Source organism: Chiloscyllium plagiosum, chromosome 23 (assembly GCF_004010195.1).
Source record: "Chiloscyllium plagiosum isolate BGI_BamShark_2017 chromosome 23, ASM401019v2, whole genome shotgun sequence".
In the NCBI taxonomy this organism is placed as follows: Eukaryota; Metazoa; Chordata; class Chondrichthyes; order Orectolobiformes; family Hemiscylliidae; genus Chiloscyllium; species Chiloscyllium plagiosum.
The window spans coordinates 56,732,250-56,754,199 of record NC_057732.1 but is presented as its reverse complement, the minus strand read 5'-3'; the positions used below and the strand labels follow the sequence as shown (position 1 = coordinate 56,754,199).

At 42.1% G+C, this 21,950-nt stretch overlaps 1 protein-coding gene and 1 long non-coding RNA gene across 2 annotated transcripts in view; one reads left to right on the top strand and one right to left on the bottom strand.

Moving 5' to 3' along the window:
• pcloa (piccolo presynaptic cytomatrix protein a) overlaps positions 1-21,950 on the bottom strand; it is a 568,528-nt gene that overhangs the window by 391,463 nt on the left and 155,115 nt on the right. The gene's annotated exons all lie outside the window — the stretch shown is intronic.
• LOC122561889 lies at positions 12,479-19,522 on the top strand. Its single transcript, XR_006315138.1, has 3 exons — positions 12,479-12,562; positions 13,147-13,247; positions 19,351-19,522. It is a non-coding gene; the product is annotated as an uncharacterized LOC122561889 (long non-coding RNA).

Below are 21,950 nucleotides of genomic sequence, written 5' to 3'. Positions count from 1 at the left end.
TGGGGTATTGGGCTAATGGTCGGATACTTGGTAGTGTGGATGAGCAGAGGGATCTTGGTGTCCATGTACACAGATCTCTGAAAGTTGCCACCCAGGTAAATAGTGCGGTGAGGAAGGCATATGGCGTACTGGCTTTTATTGGTAGAGGAATTGAGTTCCGGAGTCCTGAGGTCATGATGCAGTTGTATAAGATTCTGGTGCGGCCGCATCTGGAATATTGTGTGCAGTTTTGGTCGCCATACTATAGGAAGGATGTGGGGGCACTGGAACGGGTGCAGAGGAGGTTTACCAGGATGTTGCCTGGTATGGAAGGAAGATCGTATGAGGAAAGACTGAGACACTTGGGGCTGTTTTCATTAGAGAAAAGAAGGTTTAGGGGTGACTTGATTGAGGTGTACAAGATGATTAGGGGGTTAGATAGGGTTGACAGTGTGAACCTTTTCCTGCGTATGGAGTCGGGTATTACAAGGGGGTATAGCTTTAAATTAAGGGGGGGTAGATATAGGACTGAAGTTAGGGGTAGGTTCTTCACTCAGCGAGTCGTAAGTTCATGGAATGCCCTGCCAGTAGCAGTGGTGGACTCTCCCTCTTTATGGGCATTTAAGCGGGCATTGGATTGGTATATGGAGGATAGTGGGTTAGTATAGGTTAGGTGGGCTTGGATCGGCGCAACATCGAGGGCCAAAGGGCCTGTACTGCGCTGTATTCTTCTATGTTCTATTAAATATTCTTCATTAAAATAAATGAATACCAGTTCACCAGGTAGATGGTGATGAAATGCAGATGAAAGAAACCAGAACGCAGAAATAAAACATCAAAATCACAAAGTGACTAGTGTGGTCAAGAACATGGGTCAGTAGCTATTATCGTGTGGAGAAAGTGAGAACTGCAAATGCTGGAGAGTAAGAGTCAAAATGTGTGGCGCTAGAAAAGCATATCAGGTCAGGCAGCATCCGAGGAACAGCAGTGTCGACATTTCAGGCATAAGCCTTTCACCAGGCTTATGCCCAACACATTAACTCTCCTGATTCTTGGATGCTGCCTGACCTGCTGTGCTTTTCCAGCACCACACTTTACGACTCAATTATTGCTGCATGTACAGGAACATCTTTTTTGTAATGGAATTTGGACATCACTGGGCAGGTCAGCATATATTGCCCCTCACTAATTACTCTTAACTGATTGGGTCTCTGGACCATTTCAGAGTCAACTGCGTTGCTATGGGTCTAGAGTCACATGTACGAGAAAGTGATGACTGCAGATGCTGAAGGTCAGAGTCAAGAATGTGGCACTGGGAAAGCACAGCAGGTCAGGCAGCATTTGAGGAGGAGGAGAATCAACGTTTTGGGCATAAGTGCTTCATTAGGAAAGGGCTGATGAAGGGCTTATGCCTGAAATGCCAATTCCCCTGCTCCTCGAATGCTGCCTGACCTGCTGTGTTTTTCCAGCACCACATTCTCAACTCTGGAGTCACATGTAGGCCACACCTTGTAAAGTCACTAAAGGACATGTGTAAACAAGATGAGCTGTTACAACAATTGATGAGTTTCCTCAGTCACGAATACTGACACTAGCTTCTAATTCCAGTTTTTAATGAATTGTATCTAAATGGTGATGGTGGGCTAGTAGGATTTGAAACCACATTCTCAGAGTATTAGTCTGGCCCTCAGGATTACTAATCCAGTGATGTGGTCATGACATCTGCCGCAAGACGAGGGTGCAGCATGCATCAACGGCACATTGCACAGTGCACCGTCCACCTACTAAACAGTCAACCAACTCCCTAATATAATTAATGAGCCGTCATAAAACTGTGCAGAAGAAGCTGCATCTGAAATGGGCAACTGATCCAGGAAACGCTTCAGGTATAATCAATCATTTATCACACTGCTTGCTGAGAAACAGTCAAAATCATTGTTTATAATAAAGGACACAACCAGATAACAAGAGGGAGATTTTACAATCATACTTTGTGCAGAAACATATTTGCATTATCAGAATGTATCAAATAGTCCATATGAAGCTGAATAATTTCTGTTGCAGTTTACTGGTTACTCCCATAATTTGTTTATTTCATACAATTATACAGATTGGCTTCTTGTCTATAACGTGATGTTCCTGAAATTCTGGGTTAAATGAACAGCATCATTCTTCATGTTAATAATTAAAACTGGATATTGAGCTGACAGTTGCCTAGAAATCTGCTGTACTTTATTTGGAAGAAAATTACATTGTTAATCTTTAATTTGAATGCTATCACACAACAATAGCAACATTTTTTTTCCATTCTGGTTAATTCTTTTTGAACTTTGTCATCTTCACACGAGTTCAGTTACAAATAAATAGATGCTTAAGAATTCAAAGCAACCTCTCTCATCCTTTCTCAAATACTGACTAATTCAATAATTAACTTACTCACACATCTTTAATGCAAATAAAAAACAAACAACATATTTACTGAATAACTAGTTGGGAAAATGATTCTATATATTGAATGCTCATTCTTTAATTAGAAAATTGGTAGGTAATAAATAGTCTCTTTATTAGATGCAGAAGACAAGTGAGTGCTATGTTTGCCCAAAGAATAATATGCTAATCAACAAAACATAGCAATAATGGGTTTTGGGTGGGAAATTTATTCTTTAATTAATGTTTTAATCCATAGGCACATGTCAAACCTGAGGAAATGACATTTGAACAATTAGCTGCAATTTCTCTGGGACCCTCTTTTGCTGTTATTCCACTCTCTCCAAATGAACCTACATTGACTGAAAATTCTGGGGAAATGTGTACACCATTGCCATTATACCCCACCATTTGCAAAAGATGTGTTATTTATTGGATTGTCATATTTCAATTATTTTGCCAAATAATGAGTTTTACCAGATTTTGGTGACTATCCTATAATTCAACTACAATGAATGACTAATAATTGTCATAATTTCTGAATCAACTGTTGTGCTAAGTCAGTCACAATCCGTCCGGCTTCCTCCGGAGGCTTACTGAAGATGTTACCTAGTATGGTGACGAAATGTCTGAAAATTATCCTTCCAGCTCAGCGAACAAATCTTCATCCACATCCACATTCAGTCACAATCTATTGCAATAAAATATTGCTCTAAAATGCAGCAACCTATGACATAATGTTAAATGGATCCTTTTTGTGTGTTGCAGTAAATTATGCTTGTATATAATAACAGATGTAAAATTCAAGCATTGACATGAGCAGCCAAAAAAACGACAGTGACAATGTCTTGCATATGTGAATAGTTAATTCATTCTTGAAGGCAAATGAGCCAAACGTAAGTTTAAGCAAACAAATTAAATTCTCATCATTAAAGCAGATGCAATGTAAGCAAACCCAAATTCAAATTGAATAATTGACAGGTGTCTGAAAGAATTTCTTATCAATTCTCTTGGTTTTCCTGCTTGTTTACTGTGCAAGCCTCAGGTTGGCACTAATTTCACTCCAGAATTGGACTGTTTATTAAATTCTCAGAATACACTAGCAAGAACTCAAAACTAAGTTTTGTAATTTGGAGATTAAATGCTGGCACATGGCCATGGTCTTGGTTGCAGATTCACCTTTGCATTTTGTAACTAATATACCGGGGTAAACAGGACCAGGGCAAGAAAGTGATGTTTCCAGAAGCAATCCCCTGTTACAGTGGGAACCAGAATGTTAGACACATCCCAATCTGTGTTCACATCCAACTGGTACTCATCAGAGCAGATTTCCAACTGCTATAAATCTTTTTCAAAGTAATAATTTTCTCAAGATTTGTGCAATATTCTTGATCCTTGCTGCTGAAAATAGTCTTGGATTGGCTTTATCAAAACACCTTCACACTAATATAAGAAAACATGTTTATGAGTGATAGTCATTTCACAGAATATGCAGGTTAGACATATACTGTTTATTTATTGTTCTGTCTGGGTAACTGGCCCTGATTTTTCAGTGTCACGTCTGATACCTTATTCTCTTTAAATGGAGATTAATTGGATGCCAAAAACATGCGTTTTGTGCCACAAATTAATATCAATCAAAACAAAACACTGCTGAAAATCTGAAATGAAAATTGGAAGTGCTGGAGAAATTCAGCAAGTCTGACAGTTTCTGCCAGAGAGAGAAACAGCATTAACATTTTGAGCCCAGTATGACACTTCTTTGAACTAAGATTAAGCTCAACAACTGGAGAGCAGTCTTCACCTGTATGTTCCTGATACCTGAAAACACTTCTCAGCTCCCTATCAATTCTGTTCTTCGCCCTGCACAATTCAACTGGCAGCTACTGAGTTTAGTCTTTTCTGCTTTTTTTTGGGCCTGGACAATATTAGAGCCACTGCCTAACAACTGCAAACAGACATGTATCCATCTGCTTCAATATTCTGCCCCAATAAGCAATCCCACTATTGTTTCACTCTCTTATTAGCCAAACAGGTTTAAAATAAACACATTTATTTTAGTAGCAGATAGCGAGGGGGACTGTCAGGGAATACATCAGAATATAGTTAGATCAGAAAGTTGGGTAGAGAAATGGCAGATGGAGTTTAATCCAGACAAATGCGAGGAGATGCATTTTGGAAGATCCAATTCAAAAGCGAATTATACAGGAAGTGGAAATATTGATGTACAGAGAGATCTGGGTGTTCAGGTCCATCGTACCCTGAAGTTGGCAACACAGGTCAGTATAGTGGTCAAGAAGGCATATGGCATGCTTTCCTTCATCAGATGGGGTATTGAGTACAAGAGTTGGCAGGCCATGTTACAGATGCATGAATAAGACTTTGGTTCAGGCACATTTGGAATACTGCATACAGTTCTGGGCACCACATTACCAAAAGAATGCGGATGCTTTGGAGAGGGTGCAGAGGAGGTTCACCAGGATGTTGGTTGGTTTGGAGGGTGCTAGCTGTGAGGAGAGGTTGAGTAGATTAGGATTGTTTTCATTAGAAAGACTGATGTTGAGGGGGGCACCTGATTGAGGTCTGCAAAATCATGAGAGGTATAGACAGGGTGGATAGCAAGAGCTTTTCTCCCCCAGAGTGGGGGATTCAATTACATGGGGTCACAAGTTCAAGGTGAGAGGGGAAAAGTTTGGGGGAGATATGCGTAGAAAGTTCTTCATACAGAGGGTGGTGGGTGCCTGGAATGCATTGCCAGCTGAGGTGGTAGCGGCAGGAATGTTAGCGCCAGTTAAGATGTATCTAGACAAATATATGAATGGGCAGGGAGCAGAGGAATACAGGTACTTAGAAAATAGGTGGCAGGTTTAGATAGACGATCTGGATCAGTTCAGGCATGCAGGGCCGAAGGGCCTGTTTCTGTGCTGTAATTTTCTTTTTTTTTGTCCTAAATAAAAATGAACCTACACTTGTTGCAACTGGTACAGTTTGTAAAGGATACTCTGAAGGGTATTTTAGGGAAGAAGCTGTTTGATAATCAGACTCCACAGGTCTAATGCTGCCCTGCAGTTTCTTCAAAAGGAACAATCCTAAGATGCTCAGAGCGAACTGTTTGCAACAGCGATGTCATATGATAGAAAGCAACTTGCTGATTAGTAACAGTTGTGACATTCTGAGAATAGCATTGGCCATATGGAAGTGAGGAATGTTAGTGCAGCAGGACACTTTCACAATCTGACTGACAACTGGAGTCCTTTTTTGCTGTAGGCAGAGAAAAGAAGGAAAAAGTCAAACTTAACAAAATAAATTACATTATCAAATGTTCAGGAACATGTTGTAGAATTGACTTTTCCAGATCCATATACATCCCCCAAATGGTAGGAATGAAGATAGGGTCCCCGGAAATAAAAGGGCTGTTCAATGTTTCAGTTGTGGGATGTGGATTCTGGCATCATTCGTTCTGGGGAAGTCAGTTTTATCATCAGGAAGGTCATCTTCCCAATGAGGTGGGAAAGCAATTATACTCCATAAGATGTGACAGTGTACAGCCAATGTGAATGTAGTGAGGCCCAAGATTAAGCTGAGAAATTCACTCTTGTGAGGTCTTGCAGAAAGGTGAGAGGTTGACTTAGCTGAAAACTAATGCAAGATCCCCAGGAAATCTCATAATTCAGAAGAGTTGGAGAATTGGAGAATACTGAAGAGAATTCAAAGTGAATTCTGGAGAACTGTGGCAAGTTTGCTTTGCTCCCAGACCCTTCATGATTTTATGATACAAAGGGAGGCTTGAGTGAGATGAGGAAATAGAGGATGAACTGGAATTACACAATGTCTTGAAACTATATTACTGAGTCAGTAGCGCTTGCTTTGTTTATTTCTTTTACGAACTTTACATTTTTTTCCTCAGAGAAAAAATCTCTCAAAAACGTAAGGGACAAAAAGTCAACCAATCCCCAGGAACTCTTGGTCCAAATCCTATGGGTCTAAAAGAGATAGCTGCAGAGATAATGCATGCACTGGCTATAATTTTCCAAAATTTCTCACATTCTGAATTGGTCCGAGTAGATTGAAAATTCGTAAATATAATACCATTATTCCACAAAACGGGAGAGTGAAAGCAAGGAACCACAAAGCAATTAGCTTGACATTATTCATTGAGTAAAAGCTGGAACCTATTACTCAGATAAATTATACCGTGATTTCCAAAATTTGTATTTGATGAGTGCAGCTTCATAGTTCCTTGAAAATAGAGTCCCAGGTGGATAGGATAGTGAAGAGGGCATTTGGGATGCTTTCCTTTATTGGTCAGAGCATTGAGTATAGGAATTGAGAGGTCATGTTACGGCTATGTAGGACATTGGTACAATTCTGGTCTCCCTCCTCCAGGAGGGATGTTGTGAAACTTGAAAGGTTAAGAAAAGATTTACAAGGATGTTGCCAGGGTTGGAGGATTTAAGCTATATGGAGAGATTGAATAGGCTGGGGCCGTTTTCCCTGGAGTGTCAGAAGCTGAGGGCCTTTTCTCTGGGGTGGGGGAGTCCAGAACTAGAGAGCATGGGTTTAGGGTAGAGGGTAAAGATTTAAAAGGGACCTAAGGGATAACTTGTTCATGTAAAGGGTGGTGCGAGTATGGAAAAGACTGCCACAGGAAGTGGTGCAGGCTGGTACAATTACAGCATTTAAATGGCATCTGGATGTGTATATGAATAGGAAGGGGTTAGAGGGATATGGGCCAAGTGCTGGCAAACGGGATTAAATTAGGTTGAGATATCTGGTCGGCATGGACGATTTGACCAAAGAGTCTGCTTTCATGCCATACATCTCTATGACTCTCAGAGTCTACGAGATCCTAAACAAAAGTTGGTATGCAATATACAAGTTCATGAAGATTTGAGTAACAAAGAAGTAAAGATTGCTTTTTCTGGATCTTTTCACAGTATGTTGAGATCATTGGCTGGGCCATCCCTAGTTGCTCTTGAGAAGGTGTTAGTCAGCTACGTTTTTGAACCAATGTAGTCTATATGCTATAAATTGACCCACAGTGCTGTTTGGCAGGCAGTGCCAGGATTTTGACCCTGTGACACTGAAGGAAGGGTGATATATTTCCAAGGAGAAAGTGAGGACTGCAGATGCTGGAGATCAGAGCTGAGAATGTGTTGCTGGAAAAGCGCAGCACGTCAGGCAGCATCCAAGGAACAGGAGAATCGACGTTTCGGGCATAAACCCTTCTTCAAGAAGCCCTCATTCCTGAAGAAGGGCTTATGTCCGAAATGTCAATTCTCCTGTTCCTTGGATGCTGCCTGACCTGCTGCGCTTTTCCAGCAACACATTTTCAGCTCTGATATATTTCCAAGTCAAGATGGTAAGTAGCATGGAGGGGAACTTGCAGGTGGTGGTGCTCCCATGTATCTGCTACCCTTGTCCTTCCAGATGGAAGTTGTAGAAGATTTGGGCGGCATGGTGGCACAATGGTTAGCACTGCTGCCTCGCAGCGCCAGAGACCCGGGTTCAATTCCCGCCTCAGGCGACTGACTGTGTGGAGTTTGCACGTTCTCCCCGTGTCTGCGTGGGTTTCCTCCGGGTGCTCCGGTTTCCTCCCACAGTCCAAAGATGTGCAGGTCAGGTGAATTGGCCATGCTAAATTGCCCGTAGTGTTAGGTAAGGGGTAAATGTAGGGGTATGGGTGGGTTACGCTTCGGCGGGTCAGTGTGGACTTGTTGGGCCGAAGGGCCTGTTTCCACACTGTAATGTAATGTAATCTAATCTAATCTAATTTGCAAGAAGCTGTCTAAGGAACCTTGGTGAATTTCTGCAGTGTATCTTGAAGAAACTGAATATTTGTGGAGTAATGCAGGCTGCGTTTTCCTGGATGGTGTAAGCTTCTGGAGTGTTATTGGAGCTGCACCCCAGGCAAGTGGAGAGTATTTCACTACAGTCCTAACTTGTGCCTTGTAGATGGTGTCCAGGATTTGAGGACAGTGTCAAAAAGTGTGGTGCTGGAAAAGCACAGCTGGTCTGGCAGCATCCAAGGAGCAGGAGAATCGACATTTTGAGCATAAGGTCTTCATCATCAAAACGTTGATTCTCCTGTTCTTCAGATGCTGCCTGACCTGTTGTGCTTTTCCACCACCACACTCTTTGCCTCTGATCTCCAACATCTGCAGTCCTCACTTTCTCCATAGGATTTGAGGAGTCAGGTGGTGAGTTCTTGCTGTATAATTGCCAGCCACTGATCAGATCTTGTAGCCACTGTGTTTATGTGACAAGTCCAGTTGAATTTCTGCTCAATGATTACCCCCCAGGATGTTGACAATGAGGGATTCAGTTGGAGATAATGATGGGAGATGGTTACATTCTCTCCAATTGGAAATGGACATTGACTGTCACTTCTTTGACATTCATTCTGCTTTAACACATAAAAACTCAAGGTACAATATTATCCAGATCCTTCCCAACGCAGAGCCCTTTAATGCTTGAGGAGTAACAAATAGTGCTGAAAGAAAACAACCTCACTATAGACTTTATGATGTAGGGAAGGTCACTGAAGCAGCAGCTGAAGATGGTTGGACCTAGGACACTGCGCTGAGGAACTCCTGCAGAGATGTCCTGAAGCTGATGGACCCATAACCATCTTCCCAATTGCCAGGCAAGACATCAACCAGAGGAAGGTTTTCTGCCAGGTTCCCATCGATTCCAGTTTTGCTGAGACTTCTTGATGCTATACTCAGTCAAATGTGGCCTTGATGTCAAGGGCTGGCGCTCTTGCCTTTTTTTAAATGGGAATTCATTTTTAACATTCATTTGTGGTACGTGGATCTCACTGGTCAGGCCAGTATTTATTGTTCATCCCTAATTGCCCAGAGAGAATTGAGAGACAACCATTTTGCTGTTGTTCTGGAATTACATGTAGGCCAGACCAGGTAAGGCTGACAGATCTCATTCCCTTAAGGACATTAGTGAGCCAGATGAGGTTTTCTGACAATTGGCAGAGGTTTCACAGTCATCAATAGACTCTCATTCCCAGATTAATAGTCTAGGCCATCTCCTCCACTAAACTACTCCCTAAGCCACTCCTTCCTTTGTCCATGTTTGAACCAAGTCTGTAATGAGGTCAGGAGCTGTGTGGCCTAAATTGAACCCAAATTGGGTGTTACTGAGCAGATGCTGCTAACCTATTCCCTCATTTCAAGTAGACTGATGGGTTGGTAATTAGGTGGATTGGCTTTGCCCTGCTTTTTGTGTACAGGACTAGCAAGAGTAATGTTCTTTATTGTTGGGTAGATGCCAGTGTTGTTGCTGTACTTTGGAACAGCTTGGCTAGGAGTGTGAAGAGTTATGGTTCAGCTGTTTCAGATGGTGAATCATAATATGGGAGGGCTGCACTTCAGAGGGACAGGAGGGCTGCACTGTCAGAAGTGTCACTTTTCGGTGCATCATTTAATCAGATAAAGTTAGCTCTCACTGTACTCAATAATAAATACTGCCTGTCTGGGTTGAAGCAAAAGATCTTTTGGCATGTTTTCAAAGGAACTTAACTAATTGTCCCTTGTGTCTTGGCTAATATTTTCACCCCAACCAATAACACTAAAACTGATTATTTGGCCAGTATCACAGTGATATTTATGGGATCTTTCTGTGTACAATTTGATTGTTGTGCTTCCTAAATTGTCATAGTGATTATGCTTGAAAAATACTTTGGCTGCAACATGTTTTTTGATCTGGCAATTACAAAAGGTTTGTAAGCGATTTAAATTATTCTTTTTTACATGGAATTATAATTATTAATTAAAAACTCAGACAACTGCAAATGTAATATTTGGCCCTGCTTCAGAAAGATGCATTACAGCATCCAATCTAAATCAGCCAAAAAATTGGAGACCACTCTCATTTCTGTCGATTGATGTGCTGGTTATTATTTCCACACACCATGCCTTCCTTTATTAAATGGCCCAATAATTTTCTTCATACTTGACATTCACCAGCAGAATCTAATCATTCTTTTCAGAGCATTACACACTGTCATAATTACAGCACTTGAGTCAAATCTACACTCAGGATTAATATTCACATTCAATAATGCCAAAGGCATGAAACACATATTTTACCTTTAAATATTTGTTTTTTGAAATGCTTTTCAGATGCAGTTCAGATATAAATAAAACTTTGCCCTTACAATACAACATGTGAAACAAAGCCAGCATTTCAAAACAAAATAAACAGTTCACCTGAACATTAGTTTTGATGATATATTATTCACATCATCATGCCTTGGGTATGTGATACAAACTCCAGTGCTCTGTACAGATCAGAGGTTCTGATGACCAAAAGTGGCCCACTAGACACCCATCTTCCACACTCAGCTCCAAGCCAGCGAGTCAGGCTTCTTATTCACTTGAGGTTTGAGTATAGGTTGAGATCGATTTCGATCCCAAGATCTCTAATCCTTTGCTTTACCGTGTAAAACTGGATGTGGGCATCACTGACTGGGTTGACATTTATTGCCCATCTTTAGTTGCCCTTGTTGTTGAGTTATGGGAGAAGATTCCGTTGACAAGCCTCACTTGCTAGCTACGTTTGCAATAGCTGTTCCTGGACCATCTTGCAGACATCTGGAGGCACTGGAGTGCCAGACAGCCCAAGTAATGCTGAGATCAGAGTCACGTAAGCTTCAAAGGCTGAAACTTCCTGAAGTGCATGAAGCATCAGACAATTTAACAAACTGAAAAGGAATTGCTGCAGGATCTTCATGCACTAGCTCTGACAGTCACAGGAACTGGAAATATTCACTGCTCCTATGTTAATACCTAAAATTCAATCTGCCTGCATACCTGGATTTTAAAAAAAGTCTTAAATTGTTTGTCTGATGTATATGTTTTCTGCTGGTGTGAAATACCCCCCATTGCTGTGGATTACCTGGGAGCAGAGGATGGGATCAGTAAGAACATAGAGGAGGGAGAGTGTTCTGCACAAAGAGAAACCAACACAAAGTGCTATGGTGCTTTCTGAAGAAGGGTCACCCCTGGACTCAAAACGTTAACTCTGGTTTCTTTCCATTGATGTTGCCAAATCTACTGAGTTTCCCCAGTAATTTCTGCATTTGTAGTGGCTTCAGGGCTGGGACAGAACGGGGCGGATTCAGGGCTGGGACAGAACAGGGCGGATTCAGGGCTGGGACAGAACGGGGCGGATTCAGGGCTGGGACAGAACGGGGCGGATTCAGGGCTGGGACAGAACGGGGCGGATTCAGGGCTGGGACAGAACGGGGCGGATTCAGGGCTGGGGCAGTACGGGGTGGATTCAGGGCTGGGACAGAATGGGGCGGATTCAGGGCTGGGACAGTACGGGGCGGATTCAGGACTGGGACAGAACGGGGCGGATTCAGGGCTGGGGCAGTACGGGGTGATTCAGGGCTGGGACAGAACGGGGCGGATTCAGGGCTGGGACAGAACGGGGCGGATTCAGGGCTGGGGCGGATTCAGGGCTGGGGCGGATTCAGGGCTGGGACAGAACAGGGCGGATTCAGGGCTGGGACAGATGGATTTCATCTTTGGCAGTTTTTTTTGTAAACAATTGGATACAAATCATTGCAGCAGACTGCTGGCTGCTGGGAGGAGCTCCTTGATTGTCAGATATGGTGATGTAAGGACTTGGATAGAAATCCTTTCAATAAGGTTGTGGCTGAGTTGTTTCAGTCAGTGGGGACGACAGAGAGTCCAGCCAAACAGTGAAGTGCAACCTACATAATAAAGCACTGTATTTTCCTAAGACCCCCCCCACCTATTCTTACAATCCAACATTTAACTAGAGTTGTCTCTTGCTGAGCACTGATCTGCAAGGTTAATGTGTTCTGTCGACAGAAGACTTTTTCAGATAGTGAGACAGATCAAGACGCAGCAAATTAATCGCTGTGTTCCAATCACTGTATAATCCTAAAAACAGTTTAACTGCAGCATTGTTCATGTTCAGCTGAGTGGATAATCCAACAGTTCATCTAAAGTACACTCAACTTTCACAAGAATGTTATGATGTCAGAATAAAATAACAATAGAGTAAAACATTTTAAAGAACACAAGAAAAAGCTTAGGCAGAATCCACTAGTGTTTACATGACTGCTCCTGTTATGTTACACTAAACGCAACTCTGGCATTCAAAGAAGGTAAGTTTGCTTTTTATGATAAAAAAGAATTTGTTTTTAAAATGAAGAGTAGCAATAAAAACTTAGTTGCCATAAAAGCTTATTCTTTTATAAACTGACTTTCAGTAAAAGTTTACAAAATGAGGCTATCTGTGGAGCCGCAAGAGATGGGGGCGATACTAAATAAGTATTTCACCAGGAACTGGAGAAATCTTAGAGAAAATAACTGGCAGGTTTTTAAAAAGAGCTGGATTAGGACATTTGGATATTGGAGTCAGGAGTGTGGTGCTGGAAAAGCACAGCAGGTCAGGTAGCATCCAAGGAGCAGGAGAATTGATGTTTTGGGCAAACGCCTTCATTAGGAATGGTGATGAAGGGCTTTTGCCCGAAACATCGATTTTTCTGCACATGAACTGCAGTAGAGACAACTCACAACCACCTTCCCAAGGGACAAACAGGGACAGGCAATAAATGCTAGCCCATTTCATGAATGAATTTTTTTGAAAACATCATTTTCAACCTTCAATGATTTCAGCGCCAGCACAACACCATGTCTGTAATGTGCTGCACTCCCTTTAAAATTATACCATTTATACTTTTACCAGAGGCCAAAGTCAAGTGATCACAAGGAGCAGAGCCAATTGAAAACAGACCATTGTGAAGAAAGGTTCAAGCGAGGAATTCAAGTGAAATTTACATCAAAAAAGTAAGAAAATGCTGGAAGATAAGGAGATTCGGGGGTGCATGGTACATGGTAAAACGCAAGCATGTTGAGCTGAACGCACAGTAACTGTTCTTTGATTCTATGATGAGAGTGAGATAGTTCAAGAGGACAAACTCAGGCAGATGGACTATGGTCAATGACCAAACAGGCCTTGGATCATGCAAGACAGAATGTGCTGCTCATCCCAAATTGCGCTCGAATCTTTAAGGCCATTGCAGAAGATAGTTAACAGTAAATCATATCAGTTTCTATTTGGACTTAAATGGAGGTCAGACTGGGTAAAAAGGACATATTTCCATCTCTCAGGACATGAATGAACCACATGGATTTTTTTTTACAACAACTGATGATTGTTTCATAGTCGCCATCATTGGGACTAATTCTCTGATTCTTTCAATAAACTCACATTCTTATATATCAGTTTGAAACAGATTCCTTTCAATTAATTTTACATGTGAAGACTAGACACATCTTCCGTTCAAAGGTTACAGACCTAAGCAAAAACTGAAAGGACTATAGTTTCTGGAAATCTGTAACAAAAATAGAAATTGCTGGAAAATACTCAACAGTTCTGGCAGCATCTGTGAAGAGAAAGCAGGGTTAACATTTCAGGTCCAGTGAGCCTTCTTCAGAATTGATTGTAACTAGCCAAAAGTTGGCATTTATGCAGAAGGGTTTAGATCAGAGTGGTGCCGGAAAAGCACTGCAGGTCAGGCAGCATCCGAGGAGCAGGAAAATCAGCGTTTCGGGCAAAAGCCTTTCAGAAGGCGGGGGGAAGGAGGAGAAGAAGTAAACAATAGGTGGAGATAGAGCGCAGAGAGAAAAAGACAGTTGGACAGACTATGGAGTTCCTGATGAAAGGCTTTTGCCCAAAACATCGATTTTCCTGCTTCTCGGATGCTGCCTCACCTGCTGTGCTTTTCCAACATCACTCTAATCTAGACTCTGGAGTGAGTAAAGGTCAGCCTATGAGTCCCCATTGCTACTCCCACAACAGCCTGAAATACAACTCACCCAGACCTAGGGATTTTTCTTCTTTATTACCTACCAAAACCTCTATTATGCGCACTTCCTATTTCAATCTGCTCAACAATTCCTGGGCCCCTGTTCTTGAATTCTGTACTTAATGTTGTGCAATTGACCAACACAGTTTCTGAGTAGATGTTATAGAAAATGTAAAGTTTCTGAATAGACATTACAGAAAATATAAAGTCATCAATTTTAAACCGACAGGCTGATTGTACGGTGCTGCCACATTAATGAGATATCGCATAGCATGATTTATCTCAGTGTTTGCTGTTATCTCTGATTTTTCTCTTGTTATATGGAGGTTACATTATTAAGGTCACATTGTGATTTAGAGTCCAGGACATGACTGGCCAGCACTGAATTAACCTATAATCTACAACCAATGTCCCAGGAGGAATATAAATTGCGTCCCATGGCCTTCATCAGGAATTATGTTTATATCACAATATTAAACATGGTCTTGTAGCATTTTCTGAAATGTCCTCCCACTTCTGACAGAAATTGTTACAGTTCAGGCTTTGTATATTATCTGCCATTTTAACTACTTCCCTGGAGCTGACCTGGAAGCCAATAACTTTCAAATCATGGTATAATCAACCATCTGATGTCAGAGTTTGGTAGTTATGTAAAACAGTTAATGTGTTTTTGTCACATCAAAACATAGGAACCATGAGCAGGTGTAGCCATTCCGCCCTTTAAATCTGCTCCACCATTCAGTGTGATAAAGCCTGGTTCTCTCTCTCATTGCCATACTCTTGCTCTTTCTCTGTCCAATCCTCTTGGTGCCTTCAGCCTCTAGAAAGCTATGCGTTTCTTTTGCCCCCACAGCCTTCTGTGGTAGAGAATTCCACAGGCTCGCCATACCCTAAGTAATAACATTTCTCTTTAACTCAGTGTAAAATGATCTATGCCATGTCCTGAGACTTTTGTTCTAGACACCCCTGCTCAGGAGAAATATCATTCCTGCTTCCACTCTGGATCGTAGATTAAAAACAAAGAATTGCAGATGCTGGACATAAAAAAGAAACAGAAATTTCTGGAGAACCTCAGCAGGTCTGGCAGTATCTGTGCAGAAAAAGCAGAGTTAATGTTTCAGGTCCAGTGACCCTTCTTCAGAACAGAATAGCATTCTGAAGAAGTGTTACTGAACTTGAAACATTAACTCAATTTCTCTCTCCACAGGTGCTGTCAGACTTGCCGAGTTTCTTCAGCATATTCTGTTAGTGTTCCTGACTGATCAGGCCAGCCTGACCTTCAAGCTGTTTCAATGAGATTCTGTCTTATTCTTAAGAAACACTTTATAGGTATAAAACTCTGATGTGGCCGCACTTGGGAGTATTACGTAGTTCTGGTCACCACATTATAGATAGGATATGAAAGCTTTGGAAAGGGTTCAGAAGAGATTTACCAGGATGTTGCCTGGTGTGGAGGTAAGGTCTTATGAGGAAGGCTGAGGGATTTGAGGCTGTTGTCAGTAGACAGAAGAAGGAATGAGGGACGACTTAATTAAGACATATAAGATAATCAGAGGGTTAGACAGGGTGGACAGTGACAGCCTTTTTCTTCAGATAGTGATAGCTAGCATGACAGGACATAGATATAGGACAGATGTCAGAGGTAAGTTCTTTACTCAGACAGTAGTAGGGGTGTGAAACACCCTGCCTGCAACAGTAGTAGACTCACCAACTTTAAGGGCATTTAAATGGTCATTGGATAAACATATGGATGAAAATGGAAAGGCTTGGGATGGATGAGCTTCAGATTGGTTCCACAGGTCAGCACAACATCAAGTGTTCAAGGGCCTGTACTGCGCTGGAATGTTCTATGTTCTATGTAGGTAAGGCAGTGTCAAAAGTCAATTTCTGAGTTCCTCATTTATTGGGAGTTTTCTCAAATACAGGTCCTGGGATTACACCAATGTCACTTGACTATTTCCTCCCAGCTTCCCACTTGTTCTCCACTTGCTGACCATTTCAGGAAATATAACCACAACATTGAACATTATCAGAAACATTACTAGGCACAGCAGAGAGAGGACAATCAGCTCTTCTAGTTAATTCTCACTCAAAATCCAGATAATACTTATTACTCAATATGACGATGATTATTGGTGATGCACACAACAGACTCCATAGGTACAGAAAATAAGTTGCGTGCAAAATATCATTTGTTTCAAAAACAACCAATCAGAAGTAGACCCCAACAATCAAACAGGCCATTAGCATAGGACAGAACAAAACTACATACAGAATGAGAACGATACTAAAGACAAAATGACTAAGCTAACCAACAGCAGAGAAGACAATACAAACCTGGGTTAGAAACCTCTCCAACAGATAGCTGACAGACACAGAAAAAGCTGTACTAGCCAAGGGACTCAACTACAACCACAGGGATGCAAAAACAACAGACTTCCTTAGCTGCAACAGAATGTACACTTGGAACTAACGGACTAACCAAAGAGGCACAGCAAACAGTCAGACAAACCATTGTACCCTTACTAACAAAGAAAAGAAAATTGAACAACCTCAAAGCCAAAGAGAGGGAAGCCCTCAACACACTCAAAAATGACAAGGTCACCACAGTATGAGTGAACAAGAGCAGAATGATGGTTATTACGAACACAACAGAATATATTCAAAAAGCAGCAAAACTACTTGCAGATACCTACACCTTCCTAGAGAGGGAGTGTGAACGCACACCATAGCTGACTTATAGAATAAACAACACACTACCGAACCTACAAAAAAAACAGACTGATAACCAGGATTGACCCACAAAGGATAAAACCAGAAGGCACCAACACCCCAAGATTTTACACATTACCCAAGGTACAAAAACCAGGCGTTCCACTTAGACCCATGGTGGCACCTCCAGGAACTCCATCACAAACAGGCAAAAGAACTTAAACAAAAACTGAAATGTCTTATGAGCAGATCCAAATACTCCGTACAATCATCACAAGAATTCCTAGACAACGCCAAGAACATAAACATAAACAAAGATGAAGCAGTGGTCTCATTCGCTCCAACTGACAAAACTCGAGGCAGAGAGACAATAGGCAACTTCCTGGACAAATAGAACAGACGGCAAAACAGGGAACCAATCAATAAGGACTGCATACTCTAACTACTGGACCTGTGTTTGACAACACTTCATATTAAGCAGCCAGATATATGCATAGATCAATGGGGCACCTATAGACTCACCCATCTCGGGGCTCATAGCAGAAGCAGTGATGCAAAGACTAGAACAAACAGCCCCACAACAAATCCAACCCAAACTCAGGATCAGATACATAGACAACACTTTCATAATTATTAAGAGAACAGAGATTGAGAATACATGGATTATCAAAACAATGCTCACAGGGATCAGATTTACTTGAGAGGTGGAAACCAACAATCAATTCCCATTCCCATGTGACGGTAGAAAAAGCACAGAACGGTGAATGTACAGGAAAGCCACACATACTAACCAGGTCCTGAACTACAACAGCAACCACCCAACACACACACAAGAGAAGCTGCATTAGGACCCTGTTATAAAGGGCTACAACACACTGCAGCACTCCAATCTACAAAGAGAAGAACACCTCTCCAGAGTCTTCACCAAGAACAGATATCCCCACAACTACATTGCAGATGCATAGCAGACAAACAAAACAACTAGGACATGCCACAATCCAATACATTAACCACTCTATATTAAAAAATGTCTCAGATCTTGCTCAGATAAGCCAATGGGCTAAGGAGTGGCAGATGGAGTATAATTTAGATAAATGCAAGGTGCTGCATTTTGGAAAAACAACTCAGAGCAGAACTTATACACTTAATGGTAACGTACTGGCGAGTGTTGCTGTACAAAGACACCTTGGAGTGCAGGTTCATAGTTCCTTGCAAGTAGAGTCACAGGTAGCTAAGATAGAAGAAGGCATTTAGTATGCTTTCCTTTATTGGTCAGACCATTGAGTATAGCAGTTGGGAGGTCATGTTGCAGCTGTATAGGACATTGGTTAGGCCACTTTTGGAACACTGCATGCAATTCTGGTCTCCTTCTTATCAGACGTTTGTTGTGAAACATGAAAGCATTCAGAAGAGATTTACAAGGATGTTGCCAAGGTTGGAGGATTTGTGCTGTAGGGAGAGGCTGAATAGGCTGGTGCTGTTCTTCCTGGAGCGTCGGAGGCTGAAGAGTGACCTCATAGCGGTTTATAAAATCATGTGGGGCATGGATAGGATAAATAGACAAGGTCTTTTCTCTGGGGTGGGGGATTCCACAACTGGAGGGCATAGGTTTTGGGACAGAGGGGTAAGATATAAAATGGGCCTAAGGGGCAACTTTTTCATACAGAGGGTGGTGCGTGTGTGCAATGAGGAAGTAGTGGAGGCTGGTACAAATCCAGCATTTAAAAGGCATCTGGATGGTTATATGAATAGGAAGGGTTTGGAGGGATATGGGCCAAGTGCTGGTAAATGGGAAGAGATTAAGTTAGGATATCTGGTCGGTGTGGTCAAGTTAGTCTGAAGGGTCTGTTTCCATGCTGTACATCTTTATGACTCTGTGAACGGACAGCCAGACATCCCCAACCACTGAGATCCATGACAGCCCATTAACCGACAGGCACACTCAGACAACAACTCACCAGGACAAAAGACCCTATACCCATCATGTGAGAGATAAAAGTAACTTATAAGATTCCATGCAAACACTGCACAAAACACTATATAGGACAAACAGGCAGACAACTAGCAATCCGTATCCACGACCAGGTTTGATTCCAGCCTCAGGCAACTGTCTGTGTGGAGTTTGCACGTTCTCCCCATGTCTGAATGGGTTTCCTCCGGGTGCCCCGGTTTCCTCCCACAGTCCAAAGATGTGCAGGTTAGGTGAATTGGCCATGCTAAATTGCCGGTAGTGGTAGGTGAAGAGGTAAATGTATGGAAATGGGTCTGGGGGGGGTTGCTCTTCGGAGGGTCGGTGTGGACTTGTTGGGCTGAAGAGCCTGCTACCATACTGTAGAGAATCTATTCTAATCTAATCAAACATCAATTAGCCACTAAACACCATGCTACAGATGGCGGGGACCACAAATTCAACTGGGACAACAATGATCATAGGACAAGCTGAACAGAAGACAACTAGAGAAAGTCTACAAGTATGGCACTCATCCACAGACTCCATCAACAAACATGGACCTGGACCCAATATACCGGCCACTACAATCACCAACTGGAACCAGCAACCGGAAGCAGCAGGAACGGAACCAAATAAATCCCAGAAAACACAGTATAGCAGCGCTTCACAGGAGGCTCCAAAACACTGAAGATGTCACTTAGACAGGGGATAAAACATCTGTAAATCAACCTCCCAGCACAGCAAACATCCCCACAACCACGGCAACTCAAAGATAAGAATTTAACATTCTTCTGTCACTCTGGACCTAAAATTCCTTGTCCTAAACTTGCAGCTTAGTTTGAAATAGCACCTAAGACATATTTTGAAATGTAACTCTCATTTGTGTCCATCAGGAATGATTAATCCATGATTTTTGAACCTTTTAATTGTTTGTCAAAATAAAAGGAAAAGGCTTGAATTTGCAAAGAGAAACTTGGAATGTTTTCAGGATGCCTTTCATAGTCAATGAAGCATTATCACAGTCACAGAGTCAGACAGGTCGACAGCACAGAAAAGGCCCTTTGATCCACTGAATCAAAAAAAACAGCACCTAATTATTCTAATGCCATTTTCCAGCCCTTGGCCTATTGCCTTGTTTGTTTTGACACTGCAAGTACACATTCAAATATTTCTGAAATGTCATGAGGTTTTCTGTCTCTACCAACCTCACAAACAGTCAGTCCCAGATTTCCACCATGCTTTGCTTGAAAAATATTTTTCACGTCTGCTGTAAACATTCTGTCTATTATCTTAAATCTATGCCCCCTAGACATTGAACCCTTCACCAAGGGGAAATGGTTCTGCCCGTTAACTTTATTTCTGCACTCCATCATTTTATATATTCACTCACACGCACACACAAAAATCTAGTTGAAAAGTTTCTTCCAGTTTACCGTCTCCATGCCCCTTATAATTTTATACATCGCAATCATGTCCCCTCTGAAGCCACTCTGCTCGAAGGCAACAACTCTATCCATCCAAACTTTCTTCATAATTGAAACTCTCCAGTTCAGGCAACATTCTGGTAAATATCCCTCTGAACCCTATCCAGCGCATTGATATCCCTCCTATAATGTGAATTCCAAAACTCTCGCTGTGGCCTAACCAACATTTTATACAGTTCCAGCATCACCTCCCTGCTCTTAAACTCGGCGCCTTAGCTAATAAAGCAACAGATCCTGTATGCCTTCTTAACTACTTTATCGTGCTGTGGGCGGCACGGTGGCACAGTGGTTAGCACTGCTGCCTCACAGCGCCAGAGACCCGGGTTCAATTCCCGCCTCAGGCGACTGACTGTGTGGAATTTGCACGTTCTCCCCGTGTCTGCGTGGGTTTCCTTGGGTGCTCCGGTTTCCTCCCACAGTCCAAAGATGTGCAGGGTCAGGTGAATTGGCCATACTAAATTGCCCGTAGTGTTAGGTAAGGGGTAAATGTAGGGGTATGGGTGGGTTTCGCTTCGGCGGGTCGGTGTGGACTTGTTGGGCCGAAGGGCCTGTTTCCACACTGTAATGTAATCTAATCTAATCTAATCTACCTCTTCTGCTATCTTAAGGGAATAGTGGATATACATCATAATGTTCCATAGTCATAATGTGGAAAATGGAGCAGCAAACAATACACAGCAAGAGTCCACAGTAAATACTAGATACATTGTCTTAATGGTATTGTTTGAGGAATAAATATTGGTCAAGACTCTGCTACCCCTACTCAAAAATGTCAAGTGATATTTTACACAAAAACATGAACAAAACCTCAGTTCAACATCCCAATGGAATGACAATACCTCTGACAATGTAGCATTCCTTCAAAAGTGCACTGAGACATTTGCTGGATTACAGAGGAACTTCTATTATCCGAAGGACATGGGCGGGCAGTGTTTCACTCGGTTAATTGAATGCCGGATAATTGATGGCAGATAACAAAGCTAGCCACTCACTGGAACCTTACGATCTTGTTGGGATAATCCAAAATTCGGTTAATCAAACACCAGATAATCAAGGTTCCTCTGTATATGATTACGTCCTGCAACAGAATTGGAATCCCCAAGTTGCAGCCTGAAGATAGCAGACAGGTGGGTGTTCCAGTGAGAGATGACTGAGACTAGGAAAAGAGGATAAGCAGAGGCCCAAAGATCAGGCAAGTGCTCATTACTTACTGCTCAACTTTAGAACAAACAAAGAACAAAGAAAATTACAGCACAGGAACAGGCCCTTTGGCCCTCCAAACCTGCACTGATCCAGATCCTCTACCTAAACCTGCTGCCTATTTTCTAAAGGTCTATATCCCTTTACTCCCTGCCCATTCATGTATATGTCTAGATACATCTTAAATGATGCTATCATTCCCGCCTCTACCACCTCCGCTGGCAATGCATTCCAGGCACCCAGAACTTTTCATGCATATCTCCCCTAAACCTTTCCACTTCACTTTGAACTTGTGACCCCTAGTAATTGAGTCCCCCAATCTGGGAAAAAGCTT